Raw genomic sequence first — 9,684 nt, 5'->3', positions numbered from 1 at the left:
CCCCGGCTCCTCTGACAAGAGAACACCATGTGAAGGCGCAGATAAGCTCGGCTGGAAAATTGACAGTGGTGAAGGAGGCCCTGGCTTCCTCGCGGCTGTGGCCTGTGGACTACGGCTCTGTTAAAACAGATGGAGGTGAGAGGCAGGAGAGGCTTCCCCAAACACGACCTGTAGATACAGGGAATGAGCCTTGATGGAGTGGAAAAGGCCATTCTGGACCACAGGATTAGTTGCATGGAGAAGGGAAGCTGCTTCCTAGTGGACATGCGCAGTGGACGTTTAAACACGTACATTCCCGCATACATCCTGCACGCACAGCCGGCGTCATGGACCGAATGTTTGTGGACCCCCAAAGTTCGTATGCTGAAGCCTTAATGCACAGTGTGATGTATTTGGAGATGGGGCCTTTGGGATTAAGTAGTTAGATGAGGTCATGAGGGTGGGGCCTTATGATATTGTGAAATATGTATTTGTTCTTGGTCCCTCCAGGAGGGACCAAGTTTAAAAGTTTTAAAGTAATAAAGCTTTTTGTATGCTAATGAGCTGACCTATGGGATGGCTGATAGCCCCTAGGCAGCTTCAGTCTGGAGGCTGGTCCCCGGAAAGACCAAGGCAGGATTAGAGGGTTGGGACTTTCAGCCCATCCCCCAACCTCAGGGGTTATGAGAGGGGCTGAGATAAAGCTGATCGCCCAGGGTCAAGGATTTAGTCAATCATCACTATGTAATGAAGCTTCCGTAAAAACCTGGAATGACTGGGTTCAGAGGGCTTCTGGATAGCTGAACACATGGACGTTCCTGGAGGGTGGTGCACCTGGGAGGACATGGAAGCTCTGTGCCCCTTCCCCATACTTAACCCTATGGATCTCTTCATCTGTATCCTTTATAATAAATATGTAAACCTAAATATGTGTTTCCCTGAGTTCTGTGAGCTGCACTAGTAAATTATTATTTTTATTTTATTTTATTTTATTTTTTTGGGTGGCTGGCAGGTACAGGGACCCGATCCCTTGACCCTGGTGTTATCAACACCTTGCTCTAACCAAGTGAGCTAACTGGCTAGCCCTTCTCTAATATTTTAATCAAAGTCAAGGTGGGGGTTGTGGAAACCCTGACTTCCTGGTCAGAAGTTCTGCAGGCCCAGACTTGTGACTGGCATCTGAAGTGGACACAGTCTTGGGGACTGAGCCCTTAAATTGTGGGATCTGATGTTATCTCCAGGTAGAGAGTGGTGGAATTGCCTTGAACTGAGGACACCCAGCTGGTGTCCATGGCAGACTTGCTGGTGTGTGGAGAAAACCCGTTTGGTCACAGAAATCTTTCGTTTTGATTGTTGCTGAATAAGAATATAGGAAAGGCACTTTGGTTGGTTTATTCCTATATTCTCAGGCCCTAATGATGGGATTAGTGTCCTTATAAGAAGAGACACCAGAGAACGAATTCTCTCTGTCCCTGTGCATGCACTGAGGAAAGACCATGTGGGCACAGAGCAAGAAGGCAGCCATCGGCAAGCCAGGAAAAGGGTCCTCATCAGAACCCAACCATGCTGGCACCCTGATTACTTCCAGTCTCCAGAACTGTGAGAAGTAGATTTCCGTTGTTTAAGCTACCCAGTCTATGGCATTTTGTTTTGGCAGCGCCAGCTGACTAAGACACCCATGTGAACACACGCACATTACTGTGAGGTAACAGAGGACTGTCCCAGCTACAGCAGTAATTTAAGGTTGCAGTGTAGCCTTTGGTACAGAACTTTGCCTTGCTGAGCCTCGGTTTCCTCCTCTACAAAAGGGGAGTTCACAATCCCTTCCTTGCTTGCTTCAAAGAGCTGTGAAGGTAATGAAACAGAAGGAAGGATAGGAAAGCCTCTACAGACTGTAAAAACTGCTCCAGCCGTGAGGCTCAGTGAGGGTCACTGGTTGTCCTACCCAACCCTATCCTGACCAGGGAGAGAGGGGCACCGACGGCAGCCCCCTGGGTGTCCTCCACCAGCATCCAGCATTCACCCTCATTAGAGCCTAGGGGGTTGGGGAAGGGGCTCAGAGGCAGCAGCTCTGCTTACCGCCAGCCCAGCACCCCTCGCCCATGCAGCTATGGCTATCCCAGGGGTGGGTGTTGGCATTGTCTGTCTGAAGAGCTGTGGGGGACAAGAGCAGGAATGACCAGAGGACCCAGAAGCTCCCCCACCCAGAGGGAGCTGGAAGAAATAAAAAGGAGAGTTGTTTTCTGTTCTGGTCATAACCTCTCACCCTGGTGGTGCCCAGAAACCAGGTGCCCCTCTGGATGTGGGGCTGGGGGGCCATGGACTCAGGTAGGGGGAAGGAGCCTTGATTTGCCTTTGTGTGTGCTGAGCTTGTGGACTTGGGGAGAGGGTGTCAATTACCCTGATCAAAAAAGGAAATAGGAGCTTGGGGTTTTTCTCTAGATTCCTAATGGAAGGACGTCTTTGGTAGGCCTTTCCCCATCACTCTGTTCTGTGAGAGGGAGAGAAGTGGGGACGGGCAGGGAGAAAAGCCCCAGCATCCCTTTCAGTGGGTATGCTCTTCACTGGCTCTCTGAGGCAGTGCCATGCACCCCTCCATGCTCCAGAGACCTTCGTCCTCTGAGCTCATGTCCAAATGCACTCCAAGAAAGTTGAGCTTTAGCAAGGAGAGAGGCAGAGAGCCTGGTGAGCACCTCTTCCTTCCCCCTGCTTCATATTTGTCAAGAACAAGGGGCATTGGAGTCACCGAGACTTAGATTCAAACCCTGTTCTAGCCGTGCCACTTCAGCTTCCTAAGCCTCAAGTTCCTAATCTGTAAAATGGGATAACAATAATATCTACATTATATGGTTGTTGTGTAAATTAAATAAGATAATACATATAAGATGCTCAGCCAAGTGCCTGGCATGTGATAAGCCCTGAATACACATTAATTGTGGCTCTCCCTTACCTTGGGTTCCCTCCTGTTTGTTACTGCGGCTTAGCCTAGCCTATGCTGACTAATTTCCAGTAGTGATAAGTGCTACATATGGAGAAGTTAAAGAGGATGAAACTGAGTGACTGCTTTAGACAGAGTGGTCAGGGATGGTCTCTTTGAGGAGGTAACATTTGCATTGAGACTTGCATGATGAGAAGGAGCTGGCAATATGAAATCCGGCTGAGACTGGAAGATGGAGCCGTGGAAGAGCATTTCAGGAGCAGGGAACAGCGAGTGGAGGAGCCCTGAGAGGGAAGCAAGGTGGGCATCTCCAAGCTGCTGGGAGAAGTCAGCGTGGCTGGGGTGTGCTGAGTAAGGAGGAGCGTGACGAGTGTGTTGGGCCAAGTGCCTCCAGGACCTGGGATAGGGCCTGACACACAGAAGAAGAGGAATCAGTATTCTTGGATGAGGGAATAAGGGAATGGCCCCTGAGGTTGGGATCCTGGAAATGGCCTTTTCCTGGCCTTCTTGACTTCCTCAGCTGTGGCCAAGAGACCAGCTGGGATGGGGACTCGGCTCTGGGGATCATTCATTTCAACTAAATCCCGTTCTGTGGAGCACATGAGGGTAAGTGAGGGTCAAAGAACTTCTCCCAAGAGAGATAAAATATGAGAAAACTCAGATCCATAAAGCATAGGAGGGAGCATTCTAATGTCACTTAGAGGTGTCTGTAGTGACTCTCTGAAGGAGATGAAAGAGTAAATAGAAGGGAGAAGAGACATGAAGAAACAGTGCCTTAAAATTTTCCAGAATTAAAGAAACACATAAGCCCTCAGAAAGAAAGGGCTGAGAGTGCTGAATAAGACAGAGAAGGAAAAACTCGTGCATAGACACATGAAAGTAAAAAGTTTTAAAAAATGTTAATAGACTTTATTTTTTAGAGCAATTTTAGGTGCACAGTACCAGTGAGTAGGAAGAACAGAGGGCGCCCATATACGTCCCCACCTCCAGCTTCCCCCACTGTCAACGTTCCACCACAGCGGTACGTTTGTCACCATGGATGAACCTACATTGACATGTCATTATCATCCAAAATCCATAGTTTACATTAGGGTTCACTTGGCGGTGCATGTTCTATGGGTTTGGACAAATGTATAATGACGTGTATTCACGGTTACAGTGTCACACAGAATGATTTCACTGTCCTAAAAATCCTCTGTGCTCTGCCTCCCTCCCTCCCTCCCTCCAACCCTGGCAACCACCGATCTTTTCACTGTCTTTACAGTTTTACCTTTTCCAGAATGTCATATAGTTGGGATCATGTAATATGTAGTTTTTTCAGATTGGCTTCTTTCACTTAGAAATATGCATTTAAGATTCCTCCATATCTTTTTGTGGCTTGATAACTTATTTCTTTTTAGCCCTGAATAGTATTCCATTGTCAGGATATACCACAGTTTATCTATTCACCTACTGAAGGACATCTTGGTTGCTTCCAAGTTTTGACAGTTATGAATAAAGCTTCTATAAATATCTCTGAGCAGGTTTTTGGGTGGACCTGTTTTCAGATCCTTTGGGTAAATACCAAGGATAAGAGTGTTGGATCATACAGTAAGAGTATGTTTAATTTTGTGAGAAATTGCCAAACAGTCTTCCAGAGCACCTATGCCAGCTGGCTGGTTAGCTCAGTTGGTTAGAAGCAGTGTTATCACACCAAGGTCACAGGTTCAGATCCCCATACCAGCCAGCCACCGAAAAAAAAAAAAAAAAAGGTCTATAAAGGTCTATACTGTTTTACATTCACACCAGGAACGACTGAGAGTTCCTGTTACTCCGTACCCTCACCAGCATTTGGTAGTGCCAGTGTTTTTGATTTTGGTCATTCTAAAAGGTGTGTAATGATATCTCATTGTTGTTTTAATTTACAACTTCCTTATGACATATGATATTGAGCATCTTTTAATATGCTTTTTGCTCTTCTTTGGTGAGGTGTCTGTTCAGATCTTTTGTCCACTTTAAATTGGGTTGTTCATTTTCTTACTGTTGAGTTTTTAGAGGTCTCTGTATACTTTAGGTAACAGTCCCTTATCAGATGTGTCTTCTGCAAATATTTTCCCCAATCTATGGCTTCTCTTTTCATTCTCTTGATTGTGTCTTTCGCAGAGCAGAATTTTTTGATTTTAATGAAGTCCAGCTTAACAATGATTTCTTTCATGAATTGTGCCTTTGGTGTTGCATCTAAAAAGTTACCAAAGATCCCAAGGTCATCTAAATTTTCTCCTATGTTATCTCCTAGAAGTTTTATGGTTTTGTGTTTTACATTTAGGTCTGTGATTCATTTTGAGTTAATTTTTGTGAAAGGCATAAGGTTAGTGTCTAGAGTCATTTTTTGCATTTAGATGTCCAGTTGTTCCAAAACCTTTTTTTTGAAATTTTTCTTCATTGTATTGCCTTTGCCCTTTGTCAAAGATCAGTTAACATATTCGTGTGGGTCTATTTCTGGGCTCTCTATTCTGTTCCATTGATCAATTTGTTTATTCTTTCACCAATACCACACCATCTTGATTACTGTAGCATTATGGTAAGTCTCGAAGTTGACTAGTGTCAGTTCTCTGACTTTGTTTTTCTTCCTTCAATAACGTGCTGGCTAATCTGGGTCTTTTGCCTCTCCAGATAAACTTTAGAATCAGTTTGTCAATATCCACAAAATAACTTACTTGGATTTTAATTGAGATTTCATTGAATCTATAAATCAAGTTGGGAAGAAGTGACAACTTGACAAATTGACAATACTGAGTCTTCCTATTCATAAATATGGAATCTCTCTCCATTTTATTTAGTTCTCCGATTTTTTCATCAGAGTTTTATAGTTTTCCTCATATAGATCTTGTATATGTTTTGTTCTATTTATACTTATGTATTTCATTTTTTGGAGTGCTATTGCAAATGGTATTTTTTTTTAATTTCAAATTTTACTTGTTCATTGCTGATATTAGAGTGAAATTTAAAAGCATCAAAAACAAAGAGAGAAAGCTTCCATAGAGAAAGAGCAGATCATTTATAAACAAGGAGAACTGAAATAATGTTGGAATGACAATCAAGCAATATCTAGAAACTGTTGGGAAAAAAGCTTTGAACCTAGAATTTGATATACAGCTAAACATTAATTTAAATGTGAGGGCAAAATAAAGATTTAGGCAATACAGACTGGTTGGGGGAATGAGAGGACCTACTATAGTGCTGGAAATGTTCATGATCTTGGTCTGAATGACATTTGAATGAGTGCATGCATATGTAAAAATTCATCAAACTGTATATCTAAGATTTGTATAATTTACTGAAGAAGGTTATACTGCAAGGAAAATAAAATACCGTGAAAGGGAAGAATTTATCCCAGTAATGTGAAAGTAGTACACTATTAAAAAGTATATCAACATAATTGATCACTTTATTTATTTATTTATTTATTTTTGTCTTTTTTTGTGACCGGCCGCACCACTGGGCTCAGCCAGTGAGCACACCGGCCATCCCTATATAGGATCTGAACCCGCAGCGGAGGGCTGCTGTGCTCCCAAGCGCTGCACTCTCCCGAGTTCACCATGGGGCCGGCCCCATAATTGATCACTTTAAAGCAAAAGTTGGAAAACTTTTTCTTGTTAAGGGCTGGATAATAAATATTTTAGGCTTTGTGGGTTAGATAGTGTCTGCCCCACTTACTCAACTCTGCCATTGCAGTGTGAAAGCAGTAGTAAATGAATGGTGTGGCTGTGTTCTAATTAAACATTGTTTGTAAAAAACAGGCAACAACCCAATTTGGTCTACAGTCTATACTTTGCCAACCCTGATTAAAAGAAATAAAAGAGAAAAATTACAGGATCTTTTAAATGATTGCAAAAAACTTTTGATAAAGCTCAACACCAATAAATGATTAAAAAAAACCCTCTTAGGTAAATAGGAACTTTTTTAACTTAATAAAGACTAGCTAACAAAACCTTGAAGCAAACATTATACTTGGGCTGGCCAATGAGCTCAGTTGGTTAGAGTGTGGTGCTGATAATAGCAAGGTCCCTGCACCGGGCAGCCTGCCAAACAAACAACACATCAAAAAACATTATACTTAAAGAAGAAAGCTTGATGTATTCCTATTAAGGTCAGGAATAAGAAAATAATGTCCACTGTCATACTGTTCAAAGTTCGAAGTTCCTCGCCAGTGCATTAAGATAAGAAAAAGAAATAAAAAATATAATATTGGAAAGAAAGAGATAAAATAGTCATTATTTGCAGATGATATGATAATGAGAAAACCCAAAGAAGTCAATAGACATACACTTTTAGGACTACTAAGAGAGTTTAGTAAAGTTTCTGGATTCTAAGTCAACATAGAAATTTGAATACAGAAAACATTAACACCATTGACAATTTCAGGGGACCAATCCAGGTTTTGAGGGGCAGAAGTTTATGTAATTTTGGGAGCCCTCTTTAAAGAAAATAAAATAAAACTAGAGATTCAAAATTAGATGTAAAATAAATCTTTATTTGGAATGAGAAATCACAACTAGTTACAATTTTTAAAAACTGAAAAATGGGGGGAGGGAAGAAGACACAACAATTACAATTCCTTGAAGTTGACAGAAAGGACATTGTTGGGAGGGAGGGGGGAGAGGGTGGAGGGAGGGAGGTTTCAGTTTTGGGCCACAATAATCAACCACATTGTATATTGACAAAATAAAATAAAATAAAATAAAAATAACTAAAAATAAAAATAAAAACTGAAAAGTATTATGAACACTACAAACAGAGAAGTAACATGTTATTATCATTATTTTTATTAATTAACTGCCTGACTTACCTCTACCTTTGCATCTTTATGTCCAGGTGTCTAGTGAGTCAGGACAGTGGATATTAGGAATTCTAGGAGTTTCTGGAAGTCATTCAGATACCAAGATGTCTAGCAATGACTTAGCTATACCTGGAAGTGATTGTGAGCCACATAAATACATCCCATCAATCCCAAGTTAGATGTCTCCCCCGCTCAAATTCCACTTAGCTGGAGCCCCAAAGTATCTGTGATCACTCTAGTGCTATGTGACATTAAGGGAGGTGTGACGAAGGGGAACCTGGGATGGGAAGAGCAGCCTTTACCAGTTGTGGTTAAAATACTCTACCTTTACAATTTTACAATAACATGGACACATTTCTAGGTTCCTTCTGGGATCCTAAAAAGGAGAGTAACCTGCCTCTGATAATACCAATGAAAACCACAAAGGTCTTAGGGATTAACATAACAAGGACAGCCCAAGACCATAAAGGCAAAAAATTTAAACTTTACTAAAGACCATTAAATGAAAGACCTAAATAAAGAGAAATACTATATCCATGTTTGGGATGACTTAATCTTGGAAAGATGTCTATTAGTCCAAAATAAATTTCTACATTCAATTAAATTCCAGGAGCAACTTTGGTGAATTAAATAAATTGATTATATAATTTATATGGGGGGCCAGCCCATGGCTTACTTGGGAGAGTGTGGTGCTGATAACACCAAGGCCACAGGTTCAGATCCCTATGTAGGGATGGCTGGTTAGCTTGCTTGAGAGAACGTGGTGCTGACAACACCAAGTCAAGGGTTCAGATCCCCTCACCGGTCATCTTTATTAAAAAAAAAAAATTATATGGGAAAATTGAGATCCACAAATAACTAATCCTATTTAAAAAGAGGAAACACTTGTTTTGCTGATAATTAAACTGATTACAAAGTCATAATAATAAAAGCAGTGGGTTATTGTCATGCTCTGGCCAGCTGAGCTAACTGGCCAGTCCACACTCTAGATTTTTAAAGGAAATGACTCATAAACTGTAGGACTCCATTTCATATTTGTAACAAAATTCCTTGTGAGATAGTTCACAGCTGCTGTCAGGAAACCCCAGTTGTCACCACACCTGGGTTAAGAATTGATCCCTTAGGCTGTGCCTTGAGGTTAAATGCCTTAAGGTAAGCAAAGACAGAACATAAACAGGATACACAGACATATACACAGGCATATGACATAATATACACAGATCTATAGATACAGAAAAAAAGACTGGAAGTTTTTGTTAACATGTTAACAGCAGTTAACTTACAGGGTGAAATTGTGGGCAATTTTAATTTTCTTTCTTTTATTTAATATAAACTTTTACATTAATATAAACTTTAATTTAATTGGACTGTTATTTTATATAAAAGTTATATTAAATAGACTGTGGATTTGATAACTAAAAAAAAAAGTAGTGTGTTATTGGCATAGGAAGAGACAAACAGGCTGAAGAAACAGAGCAGGAGATTAGGAACAGACGTAGACATATATGACTACACAAACTAAATAAACAAAAACAAGCATAAATAAACAACAAAACTACAAGGGAACTCAGCATATCACAGAGGATGCATCACAAATCAGTGGGGAAACAATGAATTATTTAGTAAAGATTATGGGGGGAGATGGTTCACTGTTTTGGAAATAAATTGGATTCCTACTCAACACCATATTTTAAAAAAATGCTAATGGAGAAAGACCTAAATGTGAAAAGTAAAATTCTAAACACAAACAAAAAGAAAATGTATTAAAAATAACTCTGTCAGAGTGAGCATTTCTTTAAAAAGATTAACAAAAAACCATACACAAACCATAAGGCACAAAATAGATGAATTTGATCATATCAGCATTAGAGATTTCCGTTAAAACATGCACACACATACAAACACACAAACACGCACACACAGAAAACAACCAGAATAAGCAAAGCTA

The sequence above is a fragment of the Galeopterus variegatus genome, unplaced genomic scaffold (assembly GCF_000696425.1).
Source record: "Galeopterus variegatus unplaced genomic scaffold, G_variegatus-3.0.2 Scaffold1237, whole genome shotgun sequence".
Lineage (NCBI taxonomy): Eukaryota > Metazoa > Chordata > Mammalia > Dermoptera > Cynocephalidae > Galeopterus > Galeopterus variegatus.
The sequence above is the reverse complement of the archived record's forward strand: the minus strand, read 5'-3'. Positions refer to the sequence as shown.